The 12,833-nt window shown below is 44.5% G+C and overlaps 1 protein-coding gene across 4 annotated transcripts in view; it reads right to left on the minus strand.

Moving 5' to 3' along the window:
- The window catches only part of setd3 (SET domain containing 3, actin histidine methyltransferase), a 412,972-nt gene that overhangs the window by 136,615 nt on the left and 263,524 nt on the right, over positions 1 to 12,833 (minus strand). The window contains exon 14 of one of the 4 annotated variants that reach the window (XM_077538341.1): positions 12,215 to 12,833. This exon is cut by the window's right edge and continues 191 nt beyond it. The exons of the other annotated variants lie outside the window; for them this stretch is intronic. The gene's annotated coding sequence lies outside the window, so the exon portion shown is untranslated. Of the gene's footprint in view, positions 1 to 12,214 lie in introns of those variants that run through there. 4 annotated transcript variants of the gene reach the window in all.

The following is a 12,833-nucleotide window of genomic DNA, read 5'->3' on the forward strand; positions in this document are numbered from 1 at the left end:
TTACATATTCTCTCCAGAAATCAGTATTTTTAAACTAGTACAATTATTATCTTTTTTAAACACACACACACACACACACAAAAAAAAAGGTAAACAAATTTTCGCTACTCTAATGCCATACATTGTTCCGTCATCCAAAATGTATAATTTTACAAATTGAATACCTTTGAATCAAATTTTTAGGTTTTACATTCATTATCAACATTTTAATACCCTAGTTTACTTTTGTAGACAAAATTATACTAACTTTATTGTGTTCATCCTACCGAGATTTCTTTATTACATTGCTATCAAATACAGCGCACAAAACATCAACCGATTAATTTCATGCCTCACTCTAATTAAAATTAAAATAAAAGTGTACACACCCTTCTTCATGTATAAATACATCTATGGTGTCATAAATTCAGACCGTGGATCCTTTTATAGAAAACTATTAGCCAAAGGCTTACAGGAATACCCTTTGTAAGAGACTATCGTGTTAATCTACTAATAAGAAGATGATTTTGGTTAAATTGTTGCAAAGATCGGCTTTAAGATTAAAGATTAAGGGTTAAGTAGAGTATAAATCTAATAACGTATCAAGAAACTCAAAGTTTCATACTTTCAATTCTCTTAGTTTTAAAAAGAAGCAGACGTCTGACCAATAATGTCCACATGCAGTTCCTGCCTGAGTTTGTGATTATATATTCTCTCCAGAAATCAGTATTTTTTTTTAAAAAACTAGTACAATTATTATCTTTTTTAAACACACAAAAAAAGGTAAACAAATTTTCCCATCCCTCCCAAAACAGCGTACTCTTATACACATCATAAACATAAAATAATAAAAACATACACGTCTAAGCATACCTATAAACATCACGTATATATAAAATGTACAAATTCTAGCATCCATCGTCTTATAATAGACACCATATAAAAATAAAACGTATCATTTGTAACCGAAACGTAAATGAGTTAAGTTTGGTTTAATATAGGGATAGTGTTCAGTAACATTAAAAAGATGGCTGCTGGGGGGTTTAGTATGATGCTAGTTTCGATCTGCTGTCGCCAAAAATTTAAAATTAACCCTACTTAATATTTAAAGGCTACTCTAATGCCATACATTGTTCCGTCATCCAAAATGTATAATTTTACAAATTGAATACCTTTGAATCAAATTTTAGGTTTTACATTCATTATCAACATTTTAATACCCTAATTTACTTTTGTAGACTAACTTTAATGTGTTCATCCTACCAAAATTTCTTTATTACATTGCTATCAAATACAACGCACAAGACATCAATCAATTAATTTCACGCCTCACTCTATTTAAAATTAAAAATACAGACAAACATCTTAGTAAATCCAAGGTGGATATGAACTGATGGCGTGTTACACTGAAAACGTAGATTATATGGTTAAGAGGTTTGAGTAGCTCCTGCTTGTCTCACTCCCTTGACCATATGCAGTAACATCCTTTGCCCTTTAGATGGCGCCGTTTACCGCGGCTTGAGGGAGTCACAACTCACAAGCCGGCCCCCATTGACTTTCATTGACTTTTTTTTACAGAGTCACACAATTTTTAGTGACAGAAAAAAGAAGGACGCGGTTCTGAAATGGGTTAAATAGCCGTCCTATACGTACGAATAATCTATTTTTCGTCTGTATTTCCAACTACAGCGGTTAGAAACCGATCCTCTTTATTTTATTTAAAAAAAAAAAAAGAAAAACCCCATGAATGAGACGCGACTACGTATTCAGAAACATCGGTAAGTTTCTTTTATTTATTTTAAAAACATGAAACAAATGGATAACATTTTTTTTTTAAATATTCACAACACATTAACTAGAATAAGTGAGCCTCGTACTAATTTACATTCACGCACGCACATGCCCGATAGAGGGGTGGTGGGGGCTTCCTACCGCCCAACATGGTGATAAGGGGGGTCGGGGGTTCCTACGGTTGGTACCCGTTCTACTTCAAAGTGGGGGGCTTTATCAGTATTCGTGTGAAAAATCAAAGGAAGTACGTATACAAACGGTGGGGGTGACCGGAATCCTATGTTTGTTAAAGGGGGTGGGGGGACCGGAAAACATGTGTGGTGGGGGGTGACCGGAATCCTATGTTTGTTAAAGGGGGTGGGGGGACCGGAAAACATGTGTTTGATGTTGTGGGAAACAGAATGTCATCAATCATTTTTGACATTTGCCGCCCTAGGGTTCTGATTGGCTAGGACGATGAGGGGGGTGGCTTCCAACCTCTGATTGGTTAAGACGATGAGGGGGGTGGGGAGGGGGGTGCAGAATGTCATCAATCATTTTTGACATTTGCCGTCCTGGGGTTCTGATTGGCTAAGAAGGTGGCAAGTGGGTAGGGCTTAATTCAAAATAACGGCTTCTGATTGGCTAAGATGCCGGAAGGGGGCGGGGCTTACTTCAAAGGGATAGGATATGAATGGTTTTATTGGGGGGGCAATAAAGTTTTATGGGGGGTGCAATAAATCATTGTTTTATTGGGGGTCATAAATCACTTTTTGACATTTGCCGTCCTGTTACTATATATCCTACCGTCCAGCCAAAAGAAATATGAAGCCACCTTATGGAACAATAAATCTATCAAACACATTTTAACAACTTAATATATCCAAAAATATTTCCAAAAGTGCCCTAACCTTTTTATCAACAATTTTTGTTTTAACAATTTTTGTTTTTCTTTGCCATCACATTCATTTTTGGTTAATGTATGACATCTTTTTTTGCTTTTTTAATCGGAGACACGATGATGACCACAGAATCACAACTGTTTATATTTTGTTTTTTGCGCTGTCGTTCATTTTGAGTTTGATGACATAATTGCGGGCACGTCTCAATTCCCTGCTGCTCATGCTAGTTGTGTACATTGATAGGGAGCCACAAACTGAGAAATGATATACTTGCGGTGTACTTTTAGCTTAGCTGGTGTGTTGGCTGTGGGACATACCTGTGTCGTTTGAATCCATGCATTGGATCGTCACGGGAGTTATTCTTTTTGGCTCGCGCGCAGTACCAACGCTGGCCCGGGACATACAAGTGCACCGAGAGGACTCGATAGCCATGGGAAATACCGAGATGTACGGCACCGGCTTCTGCTAACTGTCTCCATTTGCATGTTGTCACTCGTTGTGCGGGACTGCGCGCGTGCGGTGTCGCGAGCACGGCGTTGACGGTAGCCCCTCCCCCCCCAAAAAAAGGTGCGTAACGTCTTTGCATTATGTTTACAACATCCGGGGAATGAAGCGTCTCTGAGCGCTACTTTGCTAGCTCTCTGTAAACACGGAAGTCGCTTGAATAGTGATGCTACTGAAATGTAAACAAAACAAGTAGAGCACGGCGCAGAACTCTTGCTATTGTTATGAAAACCATAAAGCCTCGCTCGCAACCGATTCACAGCAACGCGATATCCGGTCCACAGCTTTACAAGCAATGTATCTAAGGATTCCCGGCGGATTTTGTATCGGTTGACAAGTCTGCTACCGATACGGCCGTTTAGCTCCCCTTGACGACCGATGGTTCGGTCGAATCGTTTTTTTGTCCCACCCCTAGTGGGAAAACTGATTTTCCAGACTGACCAAATTTAATGCCAAATTATTAATCCCTTTAATAATTTGTTTTTTTTCTTAAGTCTGCGTGAGCAAACAGAAGGGTTTGCCACTCCCTCCTGGAGCCCCGCCCATAGACTTTAAAAAGACTAGAGGATCTCTCCTCTCTTCCTCTCTCTTCTTCCACTCTTCTTCCGATCTCTCGTCCCCCCAATGCCTCTTCACCTGCAAGTTGCCCAGCTTGCCCACTCTTTTTTTTTTCCCAAGAAACTTGTCCAGCACGTGGCCCCCTTTTGTTCCTGGCAGAAACCATTGCCACGAGAGCCGACGCTCGCTCCACGCCACGCCAAAGCAGGTGCAAACTGCAACGCTGACCCCAAAGAGACCCTTTTTCTCCCTTTTCTTTGTTTTCCTTTTTTTTTCTTCTTCACCATCGGTGACTGTCCGCCAGCAGCGAGCTCCGCGGCCCCGGGGTACACTTGCAACGTACCGCCGGACTCAAGGTTGTGCACCGAAGCCGCACCGCATCTCACCTGCTATTCGGTAGCGCACCGCCGCTGTGCAAGCGCACCTCCAACTGCGGGTCTTCCCCGTACGCAGGCACGCCGCGAACCGAGCTCCAACACCTGGAGTCGGACAGCTGTCCGGCAGAACCAAACTCGCGGGGGGAAACATCTCGCCGACCAATCAAGGGACGAGCCGCGCAACTACGTCAGCCCCCGAGCGGCTCCCTTGCTCACCTGTGGAATAGCCCCTTTTTGATTTTTCTTGCCTTTTTGAACGAACATTGACTATTTCTCCCCCTTTTCCAAAGACCTCCTGTTTCTGCTCGTTCTACGCAGTATCCAACTCATAAGTGCACATTTGATTTTCCTCAATTCGGCATACCGCTGTGTGCAACTTACATTTGAAACATATCACAGACCTGGCAAGTTAAATTTCTTTTTCCTGTTTCCTTATTCGTTTGCATTCTTTCCCTATTTTGATTAGCTTTAGTTTGATCTCGTTTCTTCTGACGGTAGGATAGTTAGTTAGGCAGTGTTTTGATTCTGTAGTGTAGCAATCGTGAATAAATGCATGTTTTATTAACTCTATTCTGCCTAAGTCATCTGTGTTTCCGAGTGGATTATTATTCTTTTGTTTGTACAACGAACCACTGAATATCGAGTGTGGCGACTTTAGATTATAAATGACTGATAAAGAAAGGATTTTGGTCGTTTTTTGCTCCTGTTAACCCAAAGCAAAGCCAACGTGGTGCCCCTAGAGGTTATCGAGGTAAATACAATTTACCTCCGTAATGTCCAGATTATTAATTCGTCTAAAAGACGACCCAATTATCGCTACAACCGCATGGTAGCATTTTCATTTCATTCTATTAACTCAAGCGCTATGGTTGTAATGTACACACACGTTCGGGTCGGCTAGCATCACATTTACAGCGGGGGACTTGAATGACGTAAGCACACTTCTCTCGTAAGCACAGAAATATCTGACTCCTGGAGTAATAGTGCGCTTGGTGATGTGATGAGCGCACGGACTTCCATACTATATGTAAGTCCGTGGATGGATGAGTGGCGCTCGCCGTAACAGCTTTTGGGGATCAAAACATGCTTTGTCAATCACATTTGTATCGGGTACGCCAATGTTTTTATCATGTCCTGAAAGACCCCATTCTCCACAATGCAGTATGGCTTATGTGTTTAACAATGAACCGGGCTATTAAGGTCGTTATTACCTTTTCTCTGGTCGAGTTGTGGGCGTTTTAATTGGAAGAAGTCATGTCTTTGTCTGTCCGTGGGGTTGAACACCACGGTTCCATGCCGTTCTCATCAAGCGTGTCCGTGCATCTGCCGTACTTGCAGTCAGTGTTGTCACAGATTACTCCTCAAAAAAGTAATCAAGTTACTTTACTGATTACTTTATTGTCAAAGTAACTAAGTTACTGAAAATGTAACTTATCAGTTACTTTTTAGTAGGGCCCGACCGATTAATCGGCCGTCGATTATAATCGGCCGTCGATTATAATCGGCCGATTATTGGCCTTCAAACATCGGCCAATTGGGCCAAATGGCCGATTATTTCCCCCTTAAAACATTATCGAAGAAAACCGAAGTTTCCGACACTGAGAAAGTGCACTGAATGCACCATTTTGCTTTTGTAGCATTAGCAACTAGCAAGTGTGTAGCGTATGTTATTCTGGTTATTCTGTTGTCCTTAAGTGTCCTTTAAGCTGTTTAATGACACCGCAGTTGGAGTTAACTGTAAAACTAAACACACAACGTAAAGAATTACATCTGCTGTATATTTAAATACAAGACATGCTTTCTAAAACATCCCTAGCCTAGCACGAACAGGAAGTTAGCAAATGCTAAAAGGAAGACAGGAAGTTGGCATTGACTTAAAAAAAAAAAAAAAAAAAAAACAGTTTTTCCTTCAAATAACGAACATCCACACATAAATCTTGTGGGAACATATACAGATGAGATAACGATAGGCAAAGGCACAAATACTTCCCAATGTGTGAAAAACGAGATATTTTAATAGAATTCAATCGCAACCTTCTTCTGTACTCACTTTAAGTGTGTACTTTAAGTGGATGCATGGCACCACACTGCCCTCAAGAGGCCAAAACGCATAGGGGCAGTCAAGTTATCTTGATTTATATTGCACTTTCAAACAGCCTTAGCTGTCAGTATTTGTATTATATATATTTTTAATAACTAATCGGCAGATTAATCAGTAATCTGTATTTTTTTTCTGCCACAACGGTATCTGCCTCACAAATTGCATATCGGTCGGGCCCTACTTTTTAGCACCAATTTCCGCCTTTTGCTGCCTCAACATAAGAATGACAACCGGTTACTTAAATAATACTTGAAAATGCATGAATTTGAAACATGAACATGTTTCTTTGTTTCTGTTTCTCTGGTTTTACGATACATAAATTGTTGCAGTATAACACATTACACCTTCACATGCTCCAACTGTTTTTATGCAGCTGGGCTGAATGTAGAGCTGTAGAAATGTAGAACTGCAGGCTGTCTCCCTACCTGTCGCCTTTGCTTGGTAGTGTTGTGTCGGTCACGACCAATTTGTTCTTTAGAACGAATATTCTCAGTGAACGTGAGTGAACGGATCACTTCTTGACGTAATTCGTTCTTTTCTCAGTTCATTTGAGAGCAGCCACGCTCATGCCGTCAGTCTTCGCGAATGACCAATCAGAAGCAAAAGGGTTCTCATGTGCCAAAAAATCAATTTTGAGATATTGATATATTCCAATTCTGCACTTAATTCCTTTTAAAATATCTCAAGATGAAATAAGATGAAATAGTAAATAAAATAAACAAAAATAAGATGGAAAAAAAAATACATGGATGTACCTCCAGAATTGACTAAGTTACAGCACTTTCAATGTTGGGAGGTTGAAATCCCTAGTTTTGAGAAAAATGGGATTAAAGCTCAAATTTCAAACATTGCCATGTTAATCTTGAAACCTTTAGAACACCTTTACAAAGCATAATTTTCATTACAAAGTGGTTATTTTGTAGCTGTAAAGCAGTTTAATCACTAAATACAATTCAGAAGGCGTCCGACTATTTGAATCTAGCGTCTTCGGGTGTTTCCGGAGCCGTGACGTCACAGGCATAGTCACTAGGGCTGGGTTCATGATCAACTTCATGATACGATACGTATCACGATACAGGGATCACGATACGATACGTATCGCGATACATATATATCCCACATAAGACACATTTTATTTTATTTTTAAACAAAATATAGGAAAATTGGTACACTGAGACACGTGCCATGTTAAGTTTATGAATAAATAAATGTTGACATTCTTCCTCTGCTTTTATTTTTCTTAGCAAGACACAGTGTCCAATCACTGTTGAGCTATTTTTGCATTAATTGAAGGCAATTAACTTCAAAGACGCTGCCGGTTTTTATTTTTTAGGTACAATGGAAGCAGCAAAGGCAAACGGGAACTGCCGATTTAAAGTTAACGAGCAATATCGATTCTGACGCCTGCGTATCAATACGTGTATTGTGATGAGGCCCGCAACGATATATTGCCGTATCGATTTTTTGAGCACACCCCTAATAGTCACCATAGTAGCGTTCGGTTGTGTGTGTTTGTGTTGTCATGAATGGCTGACGCATTACTATTATTCCCATTAGCACAGCGTGGCCGGCGCGGTCCACTGCTCCGTGCCCGGCGGCGCGGTTCGGGGCGGGTGGGCCTATGGTGTGCCCCGTGGTTCCCTCTCCCCTCCCCCTTCCTCCCCCCCGTCGCCTCTCCCTCCTCGCCTCCCTCCGCCCATCCTCCTCTGCCTCCCGGTCCCTTTTCCCTTGTCGCCCTCCCTCCTCCTCCTCTCCCTGGGCCTGGGGCTCCCTCCCCGGCCCGGGCGTCGGGCTCCGGGGGCCGGGCGGGGGTTTGAGGCCTTCCCCACTCCGGTAGAACTCCTGGCGCCCCGGGCGGGCTCCGGTGGCCGGTGGGCTGTCCAGTAGCCCTGCTGCGCTGGCCCTGTCCGCCTATCGTGGTGCCAGATGGGTGGGGTGGGGGGCGGGTGGGGGGGGTAGGTGGGCTGCTGGGGGGCGGGCGTGCCACCTACACCCGCCGGGTTGGGTGAGGCCCCGCTGGTCGTTCCTCTTACTCACTTCACTAGTTTTGCACTATACACTTTGTAAATATACACATAGGGCACACAACACATTTCTTGGTGGGGTGGGGAAGGGTGGAAACACCGTCTTCACCCTTCAACTCCCCTCCAATTTTAATGCACATCATGTCCAAGGGGAGGGGTGAGTTGGGGCGGGGAGCCATCAGGGGGGATGGACTGCAGTGCCTGGCAGCGCTGTGGTCCCCCCCATCTGTGTCCCTGCCCCACCACTTTGTCCCTCCATTTCCTTTTTTAATGCACCACACATATACATATTCATTTTTTGGGGGGAATGCGGGTGTATCGGAGTAGGGGAAATTTTTTCCCTCTGCTCCGACTCACCTGCTCCCAATTTTAATGCACCACACGCACACACTTGTATATACACTGGGTGGGCCCACATTCACGGTGTAAGGGTAGAGCTCGCCAGTCGGCGAGCTGGCGGACTCAGTAACAGGGTTAGGTGTCACGAGTACGCTGGCGTGACGACCGGGGCCTCTTCCCACCGGGCTCGGTGTTCTGGTGTTCCGCCTCTCCCCCGGTGCTTCCTCCTCTGCTTCCCCCCCTCCCGCCGCTGTGCTCCTTTCGCACGGCTGGTGGTGGGGTAGGCACGTCTTCCCTCTCTGCGCTGCTGCCCGGTGCCGGTTTCCGGGGGTGGGGGTTGGGGGTGGGGACTCGCGGGGGGCGGGGTTTCGCGGGGCGGTTGGCGGTCGTCGGGGGGGGGTGGCTTGTTTGGGGGGGGGTGGAGGTATGGGTGGGTGGGGGTTTGGGTGTTGGGGGTCGGGGTGTGTTCGGGGGTTTGGGGGCCGGGGGTGGCGGGGCCTGGGTCGTGGCGGGGTGGCGGGTTTGGGTGGGGTGCGGGGGGGTCGTGGGGGGATGGGGGCTGGGGACCGGTGGGGCGCTGTGGGGGCCCGCCGGGCCTCGTTCTGCGGCCTTAGGCTCGGGGGTGTGGGCCGGGGTTGGGGCGGGGGTGTTCCGGGCGTCTGGGTCGGGTGGGTTGGGGGTGGCCTTGGAGCTGCCGCGGCCTGGGGATTCCGGGGGGGGGGGGGGTGGTGCTCGCTTTGCTGGACCGCGGTTGACGGCTTCTTTCTTTGGTGGTGGTCCTGATGCATGCCAGATCCATCGCACCAGCATCTACTGAAACTCAAACAGAATTTGCCTCTCCCTCCCACAGCCCCTTGAATCAGTGGGTGCTGGTGTCTGTGGATCTCACTTTGCTTTATCTATCCTTCCCTCCTTCATCTCTTTAGTTTTTCCTCTGGTCACTTGAGATCTCAATTTATTGGAAGTTTGAGGTTTCTGGGGTTGGCATAAGACTCTGGTTTTGTAACCACGCAGGAGGGGTTTGGTTGGTGCTGGATTTCACTTTGATGGATTGGATGTACTGGCTTCTATGGATCTCACTCTGCCTCATCGATCCTTCCCTCCTTCCTCTCTTTAGTTTTTCCTCTGGTCTCTTGAGATCTCGCTAATTTGTTGGAATTTAGAGGCTTCCGGGGTTGGCGTAAGACTTTGATTTTGTAACCATGGGGAAGGCAGGAAGTTTTTGGTGGGTGCTGGATTTCACTTTGATTTATCTTTCTTTTCTCTTTATTTTTTCTGACCTTTTCTCTGGTCTCCTGACCATTTGAACCTCACGACTCTGGCAAGATTCTGAAGTACCTGGTTAAGGCGAAGGGTAATGGGATATTTACAAGGTTTTAGGTGAATTAATGAGTATAAATTTATACGTATTTGCACGCACACGCACGCGCACGCACGCACGCAAACGCACACACGCAAACGCACACACGCAAACAAACGTACGCAAACGCACACACACACACACACACACACACACACACACAAAAATAATAATAAACCTCAGACCAGTTATGTTTTCCTAAATCCAACTTAAAAGCAGCCATGGAGCGTGGTGTTCTTCGTCTTGTTTCGAATGTGTAAGTTATTATTATTGTTTTTTTTTTTTTTATCAAAATAATCATGAAAAAAGGCAAAGACCGGGAGATGATCACTTATATCATTAATAAGAAGGCCACTTCATATTTTAAGGTCAATTTTATTTGTAAATATATTATCTATTAGTGTAGCTGTATCAGTTGTTATTCGACTAGGTTTTGTAATAATAAATAAACTATTACTATATATCATATTTATAAAATTAGTTGTTTTCTGATGTCCATTTGGATTTAATAAATCCATGTTAAAATCACCACACATTATTCACATTTATTTTTTATTTTTTTAATCATTTGTGTAACTAAGGATTGATTATCTGCTAGTTTATTGTTAAATGTGTCAAGACATGACCCAGCTGTCCTATATATACAACTTATAATTATGTTTGATGCATTTTTTATGTGAACTTCGAGAGTTACACATTCCATTACGTTGTCCACGGTAGTAGTTATATGTTCAATTTTACTACATTTTAAAACCTGAGACATATGTTGCAACCCCTCCTCCCCTTCGGTTTTCCCTATTCATTGTACACAATTCATATCCTTCCATTTCTCAAGCCATGTCTCTCATATGGCTATAACTTGGAATTAATTTATTTTACTCAAGGGTTCTTTAATTTCTGTAAAATTTTTGTGTAGAATTCTGCTATTAAAATGTATGATTGAGAGTGGATGACGGTCCTTATCTATGTTTACATTGAATTGCTCATTAGTGTGGTACTCACAGACAAGGTCATAGTTGTTACTACGAAAAAAAAATTGTCCGGGTCAAGGCCATTTTCTGGATCAGATGTCTTATGTTCCGTATAATCAAATATTTTTAAGTTATTTTTATTTGTGTGTGGATTTGCCATTCTAGTATTTGTCAACTTTTCTTAATCAAGTATTCTATATATTCCTTCAATTTATTGATAAGTTGTGTTGGTGCAGGTGTCTGGGTGTGCTTGTACGGGGATGAATTATAAGCTTGTCATATTTTAGGTAGGCAATCTCTCCTATTTCCTGTGCTGCTTTCATTTTTGGTATGAGTTCTTTCCGTTTTTTTCCAACGTTATCAGTAAAATCTTCATTTATGTATATGGTTATGCCAGAGACGCAGGACCAATGCCCGCTGAGCGGCGGCGACGGTGAGACAAGCAGGCAAGCACGGTGAGCAGCGATGATGGCGGAACCTGCGAGGCAGGCCCATCGAGCAGCGGCGGCGGTCGATCCAGCAGGCAAGCCCGGTGAGCAGCGATGATGGCGGAACTAGCGAGGCAGGCCCGTCGAGCAGCGGCGGCGGTTGATCCAGCAGGCAATTCCGGTGAGCAGCGGCGATGGCGGAGGCCAGAGACGCAGGCCCAATGCCCGCTGAGCGGCGGCGACGGTGAGACAAGCAGGCAAACACGGTGAGCAGCGATGATGGCGGAACTAGCGAGGCACGCCCATCGAGCAGCGGCGGTTGATCCAGCAGGCAAGCCCGGTGAGCAGCGATGATGGCGGAACTAGCGAGGCAGGCCCGTCGAGCAGCGGCGGCGGTTGATCCAGCAGGTAAGTCCGGTGAGCAGCGGCGATGGCGGAGGCCAAAGACGCAGGCCCAATGCCCGCTGAGCGGCGGCGACGGTGAGACAAGCAGGCAAGCCCGGTGAGCAGCGGCGATAGCGGAACTAGCAACACAGGCCCGTCGAGCAGCGGCGATATCTGATCCTGCATTCAAGCCCGGTGAGCAGCGGCGATGGCGGAACTTTGATGTGTTAAAAGGATTTTAAAAACGTTGTGAAATAAAACTTACAGGCACGGGCCCCGTGACAGGGTCTGTTAATGTAGCTAAAACTCCATATAATAGTCGTCGAGCAGCAGCGTGTTGAGCAGCGAGGCAGCAGCGTGTCGAGCAATGGACTGGGCATCGAATGATTTCAGATCTACAAGTGCTAGGAAACGTTCTTTCACTGCTCCCTCACATACCTGACACAAACAGCTAACTGCTCTTCCTTTCCAACCCTTGCCTCATCCGCTATAATTGCATAAAATTTGGCCTTTGTTATTTCAGATAAAATGACATAAGTAATTCCTCGGCACAGCAGTCAATCATCTCATTCTGGGATGTTGGTGAGGTATACTGAGAATTTGATGGGGTGCTGTGTTTTTGAAGAAAAGATCACATTTCTTTAAAAGCTCAAGGCACTCAAGAAAATTCCCTTTGTGCTGTTGCTACCTTCATCATGGCCACAAAAATGGAGTCCCTATCTCCCTAACATTGAAGTGACTGCAACAATTCGCCTGAGATACTCTCTTCTCTCTACTATTTCACTCACATTTGCAGATTACATCATCTGGGCAATATCTCCTAAATTGATCGTTGCCTTGCAGCTAATCCGTGCAACAACACTATCGTTGTGATTTTGTGCCGTTTCATGCTTGCTAAAAATGACAAAAGCGTTCGTCCAATTCATGCAACCACTTCTGACCTATCAAGTTTGATGCTTTTGCCAAATAGTCTACATGGGAAACAAAAAGCTTTATTCTTGTTCACGGAATATTCTAACCAACTGTGATTTTCGAACCAGCAGTGGTGAAATGCTCGCTTCTGTGGACCAAAGCTATCTTGTAGATAGCTCTTTAGCTTTACCTGCCTGGGCCCTGTGTTTTTGTCACCTAAATCA

The sequence above is a fragment of the Festucalex cinctus genome, chromosome 12, assembly GCF_051991245.1.
Source record: "Festucalex cinctus isolate MCC-2025b chromosome 12, RoL_Fcin_1.0, whole genome shotgun sequence".
Lineage (NCBI taxonomy): Eukaryota > Metazoa > Chordata > Actinopteri > Syngnathiformes > Syngnathidae > Festucalex > Festucalex cinctus.